Consider the following 18,939-nt stretch of genomic DNA (forward strand, 5'->3'; position numbering starts at 1 on the left):
ATTGAATTCACATTCCGTGATCAACGCCAGACTTTCCAATGACACTAATTGAAAAGACATCTCACCTTGGTTCCGTCAGTCCAGATATAATCACCTTCAGTATCGAAGTCGTTGTATCCCAACCAGTACCTATCTCCTACTCGTCGATTGTCTGGAATAACAAATACCAATGGAAGCTTCAACGAAATTACATGTCATGTCTCGTGTGAATTCATTTGTGATCTTATTTGCATATGGCAATTCTGATAACTACGTTATTATTTTAATATAAACTTGAAAATGAAAACCCGTAAAAGCCGAAAGCCGATTTTCTGCACGATGTGAGACAGATTATTGCTGTTGGTGCCTTTCGGGGAAAACCCTTTTAAGTGTTTTTTTTTTGCCACCCTGCTGCCAATTAACAATTAAATTAAGTTTACGTTTACGGTAGAACCATAGTATGAAATATCTTTTTTCTGGTTTGTGCGGTTGTGTATAGGAACTGGTGGAAACTCGGCATTTTGGGTTTACATGTACTTTACTATATGGAAGTAGCAACCAGCAAGACAGACTATGAGTTTCATGCTCACACGCATATTAACCACATGAGGTGTAATACTACTGCTTCCAGGGCGTCGTTCAAAGATAACAAGATGTTCTCCATACTACTGGATTCGTTACGGCAAATGTGCCGACGGACACATTGTCAGGGGTGTAAAATCTCAGCTTTAAAGCTGATTTCAGCTTTTTTTGTTTTGGACTTCAGCTTTTTTTCCCTCACTAGCTGTGTACCAAAGTATAGGAGATTTCCAAAGTTCAGCTTTTTACACCTTTTTTTTTTTTTTGCTATTTCAATCAGTGGTCACTCACACCCCTGATTGTAGGGGCAATGAGCGCCGTGCGCCAACGAAAGAGGGCGCCCTTTTACCTAGTAACGACGTCCCATGGGCGGGACATTTAGCTGGTTGGTGCGCAAAGTTCTTCGTGTGTGACGCACGTACACAAGGAAATGTGTACGATGTACACGCAGTGGTACAGCCGCGCGTCGCGACAAAATCAGGCAAGATGGCGTCGGTCGGTCACCCCCAACTGTACTTTGTTAGCCAGTGAGGAGGTACTTGTAAACGGAGCTGATAGGACTCCCTGGAGCGACGCCTGTGATTACAGTGACTCGTCAGAAACTGCACTTGTATATATTATACAGTAATTTTGTGTAATTCAATAAGAACGGTATTGACGTCACCATCTATACAACTCTCTACAGTTGTGTTTGGAATGGTTTGTAGCCAAATGAACATCGTACAGGCAATACTTACTATACAGGAACATTTGCTCCTGGGAACTGTGGATACTGACCAAGTCGCCACCTTTTTCCTTGCATGTCGTTCTGGCCTTAATAAAAGTTGCAATATCCGTGCCAAAAAAGTAGCAGTGCCCGTCGAAGTAAGGCCATCCTTGGTCGCAAGCTTAAGTTACCAAAGACAACATTCAACAACGAAGTAAGTATTTTACGGCATTACAAAGAAATTCAAGCTCATTGGCTGCACTTAATACAGAAAGAGCGCGTTGTTTAAATGGATTTTTTATGGGGCTTGGGCTACAAATCAACCAAAGTTAAAACAACGTAAACAGTAGAAAAAAGCAAAAAAAAAATCTTACAAACATAAACGCTGTTTCCAATGGAAATTTGGAATTACCAAAAAAGTAATCAAATTGTACAAGGCCTTACCACTTGCAAGAGTGTCGTCGGCAAAGGCACACACAACGATAGCTGAAAAATAAATTACGACATCGGCCAGTTAATTTTTGAGTTTGAGTTTTGCCGACCAATTTATTGCATTTGACAAAAAGGAAGAATTTGGCTGAGTTTCAAAGCGAAATATTGTTTACTTTTGTAATTATCGTAAACAAACATTTGACAAAATGCCTAAAATCTGTGTTTTCTGTTTTCACGAAGTGACACAAACTAAAATCGTTAGCAGGGCCAGAGGAATAAAGCTTTTTTCTAAACTCTAAACACACGTTAGGATGGGATTGGACGGGATTGGACGCGCACGTCGTGAACGGAGTCTGTAAAGAACAGACGCGCGCGCGGTGCAGTGACGTCAGATGCGCAAATGTAACAATTTCTTAGAACGTTTTATGTTTTCACGAAGTGACAAAGAGTGTGTACAACCAACCTCGTCCCCAGTGCTTACTTTATTTCCAACCGTGTTTCCAATAGTAAACCCTGGATAGGAAACATTCTTCCTGTATCCTGATTGGATACCGCAATTGGCTAGTAATGGATTTTTATCGTGTACTTGGTGCTATATATTCACAACGTGCAGTACGTGTTTTCGCGATCATTCGTCCACGCCTTCTCGAAAATACTAATTTCCTTTCCAATTTGCTCATATTAATATGAAATATGCCTGAAATATGATACTGCATGTTGTCTCGATAAGATCGTAACAGTTTGATTTCAAAAATCGTGTTTTCGTAACTCACGCCGTGCTCGCGCTGCTACGAATTGACTCTGTTTTTACCCCAGACACCGCATACAAAAACAACCGCTAATATTTAACGCATATCCAGGCACCAGACTGTTCTCATTTGCATACGTGTGCAAAAATCTTGCACATGCAAATGATCCAATACCAGGGTGAGAGAGCAGGTAGTGGTGGGCGCGTACTGCTCGACACCCTGGGGACGAGGTTGGTGTACAACTTAATGGGAAAAAAAGTGAGGCTGCTGTGTTTTGATGTTTTCACGAAGTGAAAAAAAAAACTTTTATTGATCTTTTTTAATGAATTACAGTATAATTAAGAGAGACTCGTTATAAACAACTTTGAATTAGTAAAGATCAAAGCATGCGTTACTTGACAATGCAAGAATTTCTTAAATCCATAACTAAAAACTAGTCGAAAAAGTGTTTTGCAAAAAAAATTAACTTCAAAGGCGATTATCTTGGAATGACCTTTTTGCATGATATTTAGGTTTTTGTCACTTCGTGAAAACACTGACGAAATGGTCGGTTGAGCTTAATTTATATGATATGAAACAAATATGCATCCAGCATCGTTGGGATGGGGCGATTTGTACGAGCAATTGAGTTCGCTCGTACCCTCCGCCCTGCAAACAGGACGCTGGGATACGCTTATATGATATATGATTAATTCACACTCTGATTGGATAGATTTGCAAGTCATCACGGCCACGACCCCTGCAATGTTTCATACGCCGTTAAGACTAATTTATCACTTTTTATTCAATTCATAAATGTTTTGTTTTCGAAGAAAAGCATTATAATGTAGGAAAATCGGGAAAATGTATCTGTGTTAAAAACTTGCAATTTCCGTCACTTGCTAAGGCTCGGTTTCGAATTCACGAAGAGTCAATGATTGCATTATGCGACACTCAAAATTTCTCCACACGGTCCGCAATGGAAAAGAAATCACATCCGGTATGCAATGTGTGCATTTCTATGAAAAAGTTTTTGAATAGCATTTGCGCGCATTGTATAACTGCGTACCTGAACAGCTGCAGCCAGATGCTTTATTAAAGGTCATATGTCACTGCCTTCACAAGACTCTGTGAAGCACATCAGCTCTTCCAAGCGCCCTGTTTGCAGGACGGTGGATACGAGCGAAGCGATTGAGGTGTTTATACGAAAGGAGCACGAAAGGAGCGAAATGCACCCTTTGGCGTTTGCCACGGAATGTAAATGCATTTAGAAAGATAATATAACGCAGAATCACACTCCTGGAACTTAAACGATGTTTTCTTGTAATAACCACGCCAAGGGAGTTCGGTGTACAACAGCTAGTTTGATCATCAAAAACAAATCGAGCAGTAGGATGTTGGCTCGTGCCACATTTTCAGTGGGGAGGGCTGATAAAATCCTACAATCATGCACACAATAATAACAGCTTACAAAATGCACCCCTTTCACCACTATATATTTAGGGGGAGACCGCTGGCATGTACGTCACATTCTTACATTTTGCTAGTGCATTTTTAAAAAATTGTTTATATTTATTTTATTTGGGGGGGGGGGGGGGGCTACCCCCCTCGTATAACCGCCACTGGTCTGTGCAGTACAAAATAGTGTCCTGCAATAATCAACAAATTCAGTATTCGATTGCGCATGTGCGTAATTATAACCAGATCCGACTATACTTCGAGATGAATGCACCTGTCGTGGGCAAAGTGAGAATCCGCAGAAATTTGGAAATCCCACTTTGTCTGGCTGGGCAAAGTGGTAATTTCAATACTGCATGCCCGGTTAGGTAGGAATACATCCAAAACTTTTATGAAGAATGTTGATGTTAACAGTAAATAAAGACGACATTCCTACTTAACAGTGCAGTGTTGGAATGCTCACTTTGCCCTTGGCAAATTCCGAATTTATCAAGATTCCCACTTTGCGCGTGACATTCTTAAAGGTCAGGCGAAAGCTTAAGAGCGCCTTACAAAATATTAGGTGTGCAAAGTTTGTGGGAACTTGTGCTTTAATACTTCAGTAGAAAATAATTTCGTAAACTTCGTTAATTTCGCCAGCTGGTACTGGCAATGATTCTCACGCACACGGCGAATTATTAAAATCGTGATGTGCACTTGCGCTGTTGGAATACTGAACTTGCCTATTGTACATCACTTACCGGTAACCAGAGCTACGAAGAACACACAGAGAGCAGATCTACACCCTTGCATTTTGAAACTCGCCAACGGTCTGGCTTGCTCTCTTCTTCCCATCCGTACATTTATCGGATTCTAAAGGCAACTTATCGAAATTGCTACTGGAATGATTGACTTTTTTTTTAGTATGCCTTAAGTTTCCTTTCTGTAAAGTCTTTGCCAAACATTAACTAGATTAGATAAAGTTATGGCGCTTTTACAGTTGCATTGTTTGCTTACTGTAAATTGACGCACTGCTGGCAGGTGGTTGATTGATATTTCTTTTCCACAAAACTGATCAAGTAATGAACCTAAAAGCCTCTTAATTGTGTTTTTGCATTCTAGTAATTAACCTAAAAAGCCTCTTAATTGTGTTTTTGCATTCTAGTAATTAACCTAAAAGCATCTTAATTGTGTTTCTGCATTCTTTGATAGCATGCAAGGCTGGAATGACAGAAACATGCTAATGCAAGTACTGTTTAGTCCTACGAAATCACACTGCATACTTCGTCATCGACACCACGAGCTGACACCCGGTGGTCAGCGTTGCAGAAATTCAAATCGGAGAAAAACGCTTTTAAAGGTTTGACACGAATTTACTCAGTAAAATATTCCATCTATCTTTGACGTTTTAGTATCACTTCACGTGAAAATGCTTAAGCTACCAAATTATAAACGTTATATTGTGAAAATCTGCTTAGTTAATTAGCAATTAAATGATTAAGATGGGTGTCAGTTCGTGAAAACGAAAATGTATGTGTTTTTGAAGAGTGCACGCATGCAATAGCGGTAGTGAGTGTCAGTTCGTGAAAACAAAAATTGGAGTGTTTTCGGTGAGTGCGCACACGCACTGCGCATGCGTGCGCGCACTCTCCAAAACACGTCAATTTTCGTTTTCACGAATTGACACTCCCTAACGCTATTGCATGCGCGCACTCTCCGAAAACACGCAAATTTGTGTTTTCACGAACTGGCACCCTGTGTAGGGTCACTTCGTGGTAACAAAAAAATACCAGAATTGACCAATTTCTTGAAAATTCATGAGTAAAATTTGCTTATTTTAGATGATTTCAGCAATTGAAACTTTGTCATGTTAAACTTCATGATAAAAACTGCTAATATGTGCAAATTTTTTTTTTTTTTACATTTTGTGTACACATGTGATGCAGGTGGTGTCGGTGACGACTTGTTTCATATATCCTCGACACTCTAGCAGACTGCTCTCTAAAACTCCGTTTGAGTGAAGATTCACTCCCGCAGTTGGAAACTAGGGACTAGACGTTTTAGAGTGAAATTTCTTCAACCGTAAAGATCGAGGTTTCACTCAAGCTTCGACTGAAGTGGTTCGTTTTTCAGACTATATCAATCGAAAAATGAGAGTGATTTTCAACCGTAAAGATCGAGGTTTCACTCAAGCTTCGACTGAAGTGGTTCATTTTTCAGACTATATCATTCGAAAAATGAGAGTGATATTCACTCTAAAACGTCTAGTCTCTAACTTCACTCTTTTGAATGTAAACCTATATGTTTGAGGCCGGATTTCGATTCTATTTCCCTACTACGTACTGCTGCCGATTCGAGTACTTGGCATACTTGGCTAAGCTGCACATTCCTTAATGTGAACTGAACCCATTCTTGGGAGTTCACAGTATCGGAGTGCTATGGGTGGGTCGGAGTAACAACGTTCCCCAGACTTGACTTGATTCACATTTTTGGTACCGCCCTCTACTATGGCTGGACTGTACTTACCATGCATGGGAGCGGCACCGGCTGCAATGTCAGGGGTACAAAACACAAGTCAAGTCTGCATGGAGTAGAGTACCACATTTTGAATCGCGCAAAGGCTTTATGGTTGATTTTCATTGTGTTGAGTAAGTAGTCACATTATCATGTCCAAACGGGACATAATATTTTCGTGAGCTATATCTTGTTGAGAAGATTTGGTGGACCTTATCGATGCCGTGATAGATTAAGCCGAAATTGCCAAGTGGCAAATTTTCAAAATTGATAAACGAGGAAATTACAATCGCGATATCACGCAACCCTTGAGTTTTGCTCGTGAAGGTTTTGTCAACCCGAGCACCTGTTGCTTCCCTTGCGTGGTTCACACATGCAAGTTGGCACATACAGGCAGTCCAGCCCTCGAAACAAGTCGACATCGTTTTGAGATATAGCCAGACGATATTCATGCGGTAAAATAGGCAACAGAGGCCTAATGAGTCCCGTGCACAAGTACCCTCTCCATGGTATAGGATGGCAGAGTTGGCGTTGCTACCATTGTATTAAATAATACTGTTTGAGTTACTCTTTTTCAGTTAAAAAAAACAAAACAAATTCTATGCAAGACCAAATATGTCTTCTAGAAAATTGATCATTTACATTTACTTTGATTAGTTAACTTCATCTGAAATATATTTGACACATTTATAAGGACAAAACTATTTCCCGATTTGTGTAAAAATGACAAATTAACAAAACTTGCAGCTGATACCTTGTCAAGCGATTTTTGAACTTGCTCCTGAATTGTTGAGAGGATAATGCATAAGTGTTTTCTACATATACATCCACATTTAAGAGGAGCAGAGCAAAGTGTAGATCTAATGCAGCTGCAATTTGATGCACCTTGTCAGCAAATGGTCCATCATGGGCTCCGCTGCCTGATTGTGCCATGTTGCAAGCCACGTAAATCCCACGGAAGCGCTTCAGAAAGGAAACTGATTTTTACCGAACAAAATTATTCTAAAAAAAGACATGATTCACGTTGAAATGGAGGCACACGGTGACGCAAATGTACACTGTTAAAAAAAATGTCTGTTCATTAACAGTTAATTCTATTGTCAATTGGCATTACAGGAGTTACTGTTTTTGCACAGTATTTTCTAACGTTTTTTTTTCTCTGTACATTAACAGCAGATTCTTCTTTATTTGATATTGTTCATTTACAGGGATTCTACTGTTTTGCAACATATGATTAAGTTTTTTTTTGCGTTTCTTAACAACTCTCTGTTGCTGAACAAAAGGTTGTTTTTGTTTAAACGGGGATTATTTGATGGGGGCCGATAAAAGACAAAGTGTTTATGTTTGTATCGAGGATTGCGAATGACAGGTCCTGTGTGAGCCCAAGTACACAGATATTGTCGCATAATGAACGTACTTCACATGCAGATACTTGTAATACGTCATGTAATGGCGGTGCTATCGATAAAACCCATGAAGGTTCGAATGTAGATACTTGCACGTTGGATTACGGCGAGTTACGCTGCAGTGACAACCAGGCAACTTTCAAATGTGTTGTCGTTGACAATCAGGCTTACAAACTAAAACCGCTTCTATATAGCGCTTCTCCTTGAGAGTAATAGTCATTTACAATACAAAATACAAACATGTAAGCAGAAACGGATTAGTAAATTTGCTCCAAGATGCTACAACATCACACTCACGGTACGCATACGCACGGACGCAACAGGAATTTATATGGTACTGTATAGTCCGACTCCCGTGCGCGCCTTCCTTGACAACATACTGGAACCCTTCAGCGTTTATGCCTCAGTAACGTTGCACTACTACCGCCTACCAGGGAAAAATCATGCGATACGGCCGAACCCTGTACAAAAAAAGATAATTCTCTGTTGACCGACAGCGATGAAACTGTGTTCTAACAGATTCGAAACGGGGGGCTTGTTCAAAACATGATGTTCCTTGTGCGTCCACAGAATTTTAGTTTATTTGCGAATATACCGTAACCAAACAGAGAAATGGAGAAAACTGTACGTAGGCAGTAACAAATTTGCAGATTTACAGAAAAATCCGAAAACAGTAACGTCTACTGTAAATTTACAGAATTTCAACAGAAAAACAACTGTTAAATTACGCATTTTTTTACAGTGTACGTTACACATGTACCCTTAACCACAAGTAGCATAATAGTTTGGCCTAAACCAACTGAAATCTGACTGAAGTGTTGGCTACAGTCATATCGTCGCTTTGCTCACGAAGTGACAAAAACCTCAAAATTAGACAAAAGTTCATACTGAGATAATCGCATTTAAAGTTATTCATTTTTTCAAAAGACATTTTCGACCACTTTGCAGTAACAGAATTCGGAAATTTTTGCATTGTCCAATAGGATATGATTTGCTCTTTGTTAATTCATAGTTGTTTGTTAAAAATAGTTCGTAATTAAACAGTAATTTATTAATAAAACTTTTTTGCACTTCGTGAGAACATCACTACTTTGGCCCCCATATTTTGCCGATTACTTTGTACACAGTTTTTGTCACTTCGTGCATGGGATCATGAATCGCGGAGGCTTTACTTATTTTGTACTTTATTCGACGCAACAAACTTGTTACTTTTGCGCGTCACGACAGTTGAGCGCGCTCGTCTGTTCTTTTTCAACATCGTTCGCGCGCGCGTGTGTGCTCCCATCCTGCCCAGTTGACCAATGTATACTTTCTGGCACTGCTCACGAGGTGACTTTTTGTCACTTCGTGAGAACATTTCGTCACCGACACCATGAAGTAACACCCATCTACATACCAGTAAAAACTAGCCATCGGAGAAAACGGCAACTAAAGTTGAACACCTTCTAAAACAACACTTTGCGTCAAAACGACAAAGTATTTTCAGTTGGGTTTCTCGTTGTGGACACCTGATGAATTGAATTTATTAAATCTGCTGTTTTTCACTCGTTTGTTTATTAAATAAACAAGAAATAATAGAAAAAAGATGAGTGTTAGTTCGTGAAACCGAAAAAAAGCTGCGAAACTGTAAATTTTCGTTTTCACGAAGTAACACTCTTCAATAAATTTAACACGAGGAAAGTGCAACTTCAGGTCAGCGCGTGCGCGCTCATGCAACTTGTTACAAGAAGAGTGTTACTTCGTGAAAACGTTTTTGCTCACTTATGAGCAGAGTGCGCGCCATGCATTGCAATGGAAAATGGAACTTGAGTGTTACTTCGTGAAAACGAAAATTGTCACTTTTGCGCAAAAGTTGCCATGGATACTTAGCGTAATTATTAAAGTAAAGCTCTTGAAGCTTTGAAACTTCGTGCAATGGTAGGCCTTGATGAATAACGTTTAAAAATCAAAAAAACTGAAAATCGAAAAAAAAATATGCTTTAACACGGTAGAGTGTTACTTCGTGGTGTCGGTGACGATTTTACACTTTTTAACACTTCGTAAAAATGAAAATCACCGATTTCAGGCATTTTGTCAATTGTTTGTTTCCAATAATTAAGAAAGTAAACAACATTTTGCCTTGAAACTTGGTCAAATTGTTCCTTCAGACAACTATAATAAAATGGCTAGTAAAACTCAAAAGCGAATAATTATCGATTTTCGAGGTTTTTGAGTGAGCAAAGCGACGAAATATGGAGCATGGAAAAAGAAACCGTTCAAAAACCATATTGTAGATTGAGGATTCGTTCAGTTTGACTGAGGCCTGAAAAAACCTGTAGTCTGTAAACTGGCAACATTTTGTGTTAACCATGAACGGTAACAGCCAATGGGGACGCAGTCACATTGGTCCGAAGTCCCATTGGTCCGATGTCCTATTGGTCCGACGGACCATTATTCTATACGTTTCATTGGTATATACGCTCCATTGGTATATACGTCCCATTGGTCCGACGTACCATTGGTCCGAAGTCCCATTAGTCCGAAGTCCCAGAACAAGTGGAACTACAGGTTTATGTTTTTGACGAATGGGACTTCGGACCAATGAGACTTCAGACCAATGGAACGTCGGACCAAAGGGACTTCGGACCAATGGGACTTCGGACCAATGGGACTTCGGACCTATGGGACTTCGTACCAATGGGACTTCGGACCAATGGGACTTCGGACCATCGGGACTTCGGACCAATGGGACTAAGGACTATCGAGACGTAACCATGGCCATCACTGAAAGTAATACAGGGTGGATCAAAACAAAACGAAACCGAGATATTATTGGTAGTTGGAACAGAAGTAGGGCACATGTTAATCAAAGGGGCATAACCTCTGGTAGTTTTGTATCTCCTCTTTAAAAGACACCCTGAACATGTTAATATAATCACAGTTGACTGAGCAGTGACCAACTTTATGGAGGTATCTATTAAGAGAATTGCGCCACTTTTAAATTTGTGTTTTTTTGTGATGTCGTTTGTCACAGAGTGAAAGGCTGTGGTTTCTAATCAAGGGAGGTAGGGGAACAAATTCATCATGAAAAGTGGCGCAATTCTCTAAATAGACCCTCTCATAAAATTGGTCGCTGCTGGGTGGACCATGAATGTAAGGAGATGATAGGGGTGTCATTTTTAAGAAGAGATTGAACCCTAACAGAGGATATCTCCCTTTGATTAACATGTGCCCTACTTCTGTTCCAATAAGCATTACTATTTCGTTTTTTTTATATTTTTTTATCTGCTCTGTATATCGAAAAGAATTGCACTGACAAGCATTTTGCTTTTTTGCTTGAAACCTAAATGTTCGGTATAAATGTAACGCTACTTGTATGTACATACTGCCATGTCGGTTGATTCACCTAATACATCTGTAATGTATTTGGTTGATTTCAAAGGATTCTCTGAACTCTATTTTTGTTTATTTCAAATGACGCGCGCCAGTCTTATTGGTATTTTCAAACGATTGCTAGCCGGGGTTGTTCTCTATAACGCTTTCCCCATTATAGTAGGGCCTATATACATAGGTCACTTGTCTTATTTACATCTATATTACAAAAGCATTGAGAGTTAGACTTGTGTCCTAATAATCTTTCAGTGTAGAATACATTTTCAATGTTAAGCATAATATAATAGGAGTGTTTATCTGAAGGCACGAATTCCTGCCACAGGAAAAAAATCATTGCACACATGAGGAAACATGTGCATATCGAATTCTTGATTAGGCTCTTGCTATTGTTTCGACAAATAAATAACGACCATACGAATTGGAATAAACGTATTTGCCAAAATAATGCGCACCAATGACATCCTTTTGACGAATTAACAAAAGTCAGAGTCCGACTGTAACTGAAATTGATAGACTGTTAGCTGAAATTGGCTAAGAACGATGTCTGCCAAGCAGTGGTGAGCAGACATTTTCCCCCATCCCAAACGTTTCTACACTCTTAAAAATACGTGGTTAAAAAGTAACCACGTTGTGGTCATTTTTAACCACGCTCCCGTCGTCAAATATGCACCGACGACATCCGTGGTCAAAACGACCCCACCTGACGTGGTCAGTATAAGTAACCACGTATTTTGGTCGATATTTGACCCCATTGAGGTCATATTTTTAACCCAATACCGTGGTCAATTTAAGCTTACCCCATTGCCGTGGTCAGCCATTTTGACCAATTCCCGTGGTTAAAATTTCGCAACCCAATTTCGTGGTCAAAATTCCCAAAAAAGTCATGGACTAAAATATTCTACAAGTACTCCTGAAATGATGCACTTAAGATGATACACCTAAAATTCAACGAAGGGAAACTTATACAGAAGAAAGAATGCTTTTTAGAGTGCTTTGTTATCTTCAATACACAATTTTCTTTAATAAATTCCGAATATCATTATACATTATTTTGTTAACTTTTTTAAATTGAATAGTTGACTCTCTTACAATTCTTTCTTTAGAAATTATGAGCACCAAATGTTACAAGTACAATTTAACAGCACACAGATGTTTTTTTCATTAATAAATTGATGGTGTGAACAGTTTTTTTCACCAGTCTATTATATAGTTGATAATCTTTTAACCAACTTGCACAGGATACAGCATCCGGGTTATGCTCATGGTGCAAATAGTTTTTGGGGGAGTCAGGTTGGCGTAGCGGTACTTTCCTCGCCTTCCACCGCTGTAACCCGGGTTTGAATAACGGCCGGGCCAATGTTGTGGATTGGGTTTTCAGTCCCTACCTGATTCTGTGGGTTTTCCCCAGAATGTTCTTCTGAACTTTTTCTCCCACCTCTACTACTGTAATTTCTTCTCATTCACTTCTCTCTACAGGTTTCTTCAGGCTTTCGAACTTTCAGTGGCTAGGGCACTATTTTTGGGAATCCTTGGTTCCAGTACCAGAAGTAATAAATAAATAAATATGTAAATATATATTTATTCGCCATTCAGTTTTTTATTTGGTGTGACTGTAAATAATGGCGAAAGTTATGTCCTTCGTAACAGTTGCAAATATACTCTACCCTTTGCCTCATGCATCTGTTCTGATTCTTCCAAATTATAACCTTCGTTTATTCCATTCCACTAACACTCGTATACCCCCTCCCCGTTACCCACCTCCAGACTTCTTTGTTCGTCTTTCTACTCCCTTTACGCACACTGGTTTGTCCCCTAATCAATCATGTTCTTGTATGTCTTTTTGCCTCTAAAAGAAAAAATATATATTCCAACGTCTCTACATCTTGAAGCATTTTGAAGCAGTTTAATTCATTGCAAACTATCATTATTTCCGACCTTTAACATGGTTGTAAATAACAGGTAAAAAGTAATAGATCATGACACACTTTAGGTAAGTTTCATAAATGTCAATTCCACTGGGCGTCAGGCTGGATTGCCGGCAAACAGTATACACTGCATTTTTAACAGTTTGGTTATTACGAAGGAGATCGAGTCTATTTCTTTGATGTAAGAAAGCACATCCTTTGGAAATCTCATCGGTGGTCTTTTGAATTCGTAATTTTTTTAATGACAAAACTTGATATGATTCATTTACAGTACGTATCTTTTTTTTTTCTCTTTTCTCTTTTAAAATGTTATACCAAAAACATGTCGCCAGCCAACTCCAACGTCTTGGGCATGCGCAATATGCCCCAAAATGGGTACAACCACCAAACGTCTTTATACTGTCACACGGCGTCAACATTCTTCTAAAACATCATGTTAACTCTGTTACATGACTTGTCTGCACTTCTAAAAATTTCCCCAAACTAAGAACAAAATCATAATCTGTGCATGCCCACATCAATTCAATTCCGGTCATCAAAATCAGGTCATCGCGTGATGCTTTACGTATTATGCCGAGCACAAAATATTATCTTAGTAATTACATCCTCCGTGCACAACTTTGGGCTCCGCCCCTTCTCCCTCTATAGAAGGCTCTGGTGCACCAGCTAAGAGTCTTATATCCAGACAACCACTTTAAAGCAGACGGTTTGTAACGAGGGACTAATTTAACATGTGGCATAGTAAATTCTTTAAAACAAACCGTTTAAAGTTGCTGGATATTTTATTCCCGACCTTTACATGGTAATGTAAATATGTGTAAATAACAGGTAAAATGTAAAAGACTATGACAAAGTTAGTTTCATCAATGACAATTGGATATTCTAAAACATGGACCGTTCAAGCTATCACACATTTCAAAGAACGTTCAACATGCAAAACATATTCAAGGAAACCATGGATGAATCAGTCAAAAGGTAGGAACTGTAAAAGCTTCGCCGCCATATTTCCCAGACTTCCTTTTGATTTCCTAGATGTACTTTGCCATGGACTTCTGTGGTCTGGGCGTCTGTCTTGATTGCCCGATGGACAGCAAATAAGAAACACTGTGTTTTGACAGCTTGGTTATTACGAAGGAGAGCGAGTTTATGTCTTTGATGTAAGAAAGCACATCCTTGGGAAATTTCATCGGTGGTCGTTGGAATTCGTAATTGTTTCCATGACAAAACTTGTTTTGATTCATTTTTGCAGTATCTTTTAAAATCTTCATTAATACATTTACATGTTAAAAAATGCAATACCTATACCCAAAAATACAATAAAGAGAAAGTGTCCATATACAATAAGCTGTACTGGAAGGCAATATAAATTCAGTCAAAATTTCGACCAAAAAAAAGGTTGACTCTCATAATGTTGGTACGAGTTATCTGGGAATAAGCGGGATAACTACTTTAAGAACTTCAATCTTAATCACAAAGACAAGATAAGTTTGCGGTAGCACCGTGTGAATAAATCTCTTTTGTGAGTATGTGTGGTTCTGAAAAGAACCGGAGGGACTCATCGTTTCAAACAGTATGCTCTGCCCGTCGTCAGGAGAAACTGACGACGACGGGCAAAGCATATTGTTCTAAACGCTGAGTCCCCCCGGTTTCTTTCAGAACCACACATACTCACAAAAAAGATGTATTCACATGATGCTACCGTAAACTTATCTTGTCTTAGTATCTTTTCACCATGCAAACCTTCAAATCTCAATCTTAATCACAAAAAAATAGTTATGCGTCGAAAACATCACTTTAGATCGAGATTATTACAGTGTAGATTGCCGTTTGTGTGAGTTATCAACATTGTAAAAGCCCAAAATGGCGATGTGGAATGGCATCTCAACATACAACATATCCTTCAGGACAAGTTACTGCATTATTATCAAAACGTTTTTTTTTTACACAACTCATCGTTCACACAACTGATTGTTCAAAGAGACGGATAACATTCAACGGTTCTAAACATGGCAATTAAAACATTGTTGAGATTAAACGCGCGTCCTAATTCCATTTCAGTAGGAGAAACTGACTTCGCACTCTCAAATTGGTTTTGTTGAATCTTCTTTAAATTGTAGTGGTAAATTTCTGGTGGTTCACAAAACAAATAGTGCAGAGCATTGACTCCAAATGTTTTCTGAAAAACAAAACTACAAAAGAGTAGTCTATAATCTTCAAATTAGGTTTTGCCCTTCACCGACGTTTTTGTTTTAAACACGGTATACTCAGTGTGTTACCTCCCGAGTGAAAGTTGGTAAAAATCACTCGGGTGGGAATCGAACCCACGACCTCCTGCTTTCTAATGCAGATGTCTTACCACTCGACAACCGAGCTAACAGGATCGGTTGGCCGGTTCGAATCTGAGGTACATAGCAGCGGGTACCGCATAAACTATTATAAGATGGAATTTGCGTCGTGGTGATATAAATCAAATAAGGTTTTGCCCTTCACCGACGTTTTTTTGAACACTGTATACTCAGTGTCTAAGTATCTTTCCACTTTTTGATTTATATCACCCCGACGCAAAATTCTATCTTATAATAGTCTATAAGCTTCTTTTTGGGTTTATAGTTGTTTGGCTTTAACGTCACTCTGGCAAACAAAAAAGCTAGTGATAGTTAGGTGTACATACATTCAAGAACATCGATATTCTATCAAAAAATGGTGGGGTTGTATGTCATTAATAATACTTAATATTATGCCATTATCGTTTACGTTTTAATTTAAGATAGCGAATTATAACTTTACTATTTATTACTTTTTACACGCAGTAGTGAAGTCTCAATCTACAGTGCAGTCGCCAAAATTATATTCCTTTATGACTTCCTTGATTAAATTTCATATTGCATTAGACTGAATTCATGGACTGTTTATGGAATAACGATTTTCACAATAATCATCCTAAACTTGTGTGCAGTTGGAAAATGACATTTCATCAATAAAGTAGCCAACATTTGTATTTCACTAAATTCTAATGTTGGCTACTTTTTTGATTCTCAAGATAGAAACAGTTTTCAATTTTAGTTAAACATATTACTCATAAACGCCTCTCGACTTTACCTGCGACTTTGTTATCAGATGTAAATAGAATTTAACCAAACGAATAAACAGTTCATTTCATTCTTTAAGTAACAAATGTGTAAGTATACAAGCGGATATTGTCAAAAAAGCCTTCTTAAACTGAAGAAGTGCACGATATAGGTAACACATATTTACAGATAACACACGATGTAGAGTAAATGTAATTCATCATAGGACCACAAGCTTGTGATTATTTTTGATCAATTAATCATTTTCATTTTTGATTGCGGTTTCAGTCTCGAAAGCTTATTTTCAAGTTTTTTTGACGTAGATTTTTTTAACAATGTTAAATAGGCATGCGGTCCATCTAAAGATCCTCGAAAACACATTTATGTGCTAAAGAGGTTTTAGAATGCATGCAAGTTTACCAGTTACCAGCTGGAACAGAGCGCTTACTTTTTTTCGAGTACAGATTATCAAACAGTAGTGCAGATAATGATTACGTTCACCGTTTGGAATTTCCTAAGAAAAAAATTCTAGGATTATTTTCTACCTGCACGCCTTCATGACTCCCGACACGGCAGAACACGTGCGGCGCACGGTTGCAAACAAAGCCCGAATTTGTGAATGATTATTTCTGTCATCCTATCATAACCGCGATTTGGTTTGAGGACGAAATGAATATTCATCATCTGCCCTGTGTCAGACGAAAAACCACCGGTTAATATTGTGTTCGTTAACGAACACATGGATCCAGACTAGGTACATGTGCATGCACACGAACGGATTTGATGGAGGCTGCGCATCAATGCGTGCCGTTCTGGAAAAATCACTGGTGCCTCGTGGTCGTGAAATGCTCGACATCAGGCGAATGGAACCAGCCAATTTTCTTTCGTCGTAATAGCCCGTGTGTCTAAAGCAATGTATTTTAATAAGCCTACTGCTTTTTAATTAAATTTTCATTTCGCGTGATTTCTTCGTTTGGTGTTTTACATTTTCCAAGACTGCAAAAGCCATCTAGAGATTTGAAACTGTGTGAATGTACGTATCACAGCAAATAATGTAAACCTTTTGTTCCACGCACATTAAAAAAGGCAGGGGACAGGGCCTTCTCAGTGTCTGATCCCCGATGCTGGAACTCCTTGTCACACAACATCCGCAACATCAGTTCTCTTGACAACTTTAAAGGCAGACTGAAAACTTATCTGTTCTCTCCACATAATCTGTAACTTGTCTTCTGAAGTTGTCCTTAGTCGCGCATTGATACTTGCGAAAATTCGCGCTATAAATCGTGTTATTATTATTATTATTATTATTTTGTTCTCTTGACAGAAATCAATTTATTTGAGTAACAACAAATAAAGATTGTTTTTCCGAAAAATGCAAAATTAAAAAAGCGACGTTTTGAGAACGATCTCACCATCGTCTCTATGTTTTTTTTTTTTTTTAACTTGGGAAATTCCAATTTTTTTTTAAAACAAATATCATAATGGCGGTTATGCTATCGCAAAATCGTCCAGCTCTACATGGAATAATGTTTCCGATTTTGGTATTCAAATGATCTAAACTTCGATTAGTCTTTTAACCGAGTAATACTTGCGGCCCCTATTCATCAGCACAAAAACTCTAATAATCACAATTCCTGTTATTAAAGATATCCTGAGTATATATGTTCAGGCAATTCTGTTCATGTGAATTATTTCCAGTCTCCGTGACTTTCTTTTTATCATTGTAACAATATTAAGTATTATTTTTTTCAGAAAAAAAGCTTACTACACTGCAAAAACCGTAGAGTTAATTTAACACCATTCGGTATCTATATAGGACAACACCAGTAAAATTTAACCCAAGATGGTCCTATATAGATACCAATGGTGTAAATTTAACACTGCAGTTTTTGCAGAGTACACCAACATATTTAACAACCCTTTGCCACTTATAATTTTACAAAAGCGAGAAAAATGTACAATGCGGTGAAATATTCCTCTAACTGTTACGGTTCTAATTGGGCTGCTCGCCCCCTGATCCTCAAACTGAACATTTTGGCACTTATCGTGCGTTTCAATATTATATGTTCACACTTAATTCGGGCGATTTAAAATGCAGTGAGCCACCAAGAATTTGCCATGGAGAGTTCATTTATCAAGTTTATGGTTGACAAAACACAACCCATTTGAATGAGTGTCAGTCGACAATTTGAGCTTATTTGTAATATGGGCATATTGTTCTGCCGCCTTACGAAAAACACAATATTAAAAAAAAGAGATTATACTCGAATTATACGCTTACGAAACTAATGACCGGAAAAACTAACATTTTCAAATGTCCTGCGCTGCGAATTGTCGACCATCTGCCACAATGCACTTGAAAAAATGAACTCTACGTGGCGAACTCTTGGTGGCGCACTGTATTGTGAATCGCCCGAATTGGGCCTACATTTGCCAATCCCGAACCAGAGGAGGGATCGGGTTACCCCGGAAGGGGCGGGGCGGAGCTCTCTCTTCTTTGCCTTCTCCCTCCGAACCGTCAACCCTCTGCCCCTCCACACCCAAGCTGGGGGCGTTGTCTCTGAAAAGAGGCGGGGTCTCGACAGGAGACATCAGGAAGTTGTCGATGTCTGCGTGTTGGGTTGGAGGCTCTGTGCGGATGGGCGGTGCTTTCAATGGGCGTCTCTTGGTGTGGTGGACGTCTGCGTAGAGGACCTCCTAAAACGCAGCACGTAGATATGACAATTTTTAATTTTTGAGTATTTCCATTTTCTTTTTTTTTAATTTGAAGGAAATCAAACCAGGATTAATACT

At 38.8% G+C, this 18,939-nt stretch overlaps 1 non-coding gene across 1 annotated transcript; it reads right to left on the reverse strand.

Annotated features, from left to right (window-relative positions):
* Positions 1–15,378: 15,378 nt before the first annotated feature.
* Trnal-uag lies at positions 15,379–15,451 on the reverse strand. The gene has a single exon. It is a non-coding gene; the product is annotated as a tRNA-Leu (tRNA).
* Between the last annotated feature and the right edge of the window lie 3,488 nt (positions 15,452–18,939).

Source organism: Patiria miniata, unplaced genomic scaffold (assembly GCF_015706575.1).
Source record: "Patiria miniata isolate m_02_andy unplaced genomic scaffold, ASM1570657v1 HiC_scaffold_29, whole genome shotgun sequence".
Lineage (NCBI taxonomy): Eukaryota > Metazoa > Echinodermata > Asteroidea > Valvatida > Asterinidae > Patiria > Patiria miniata.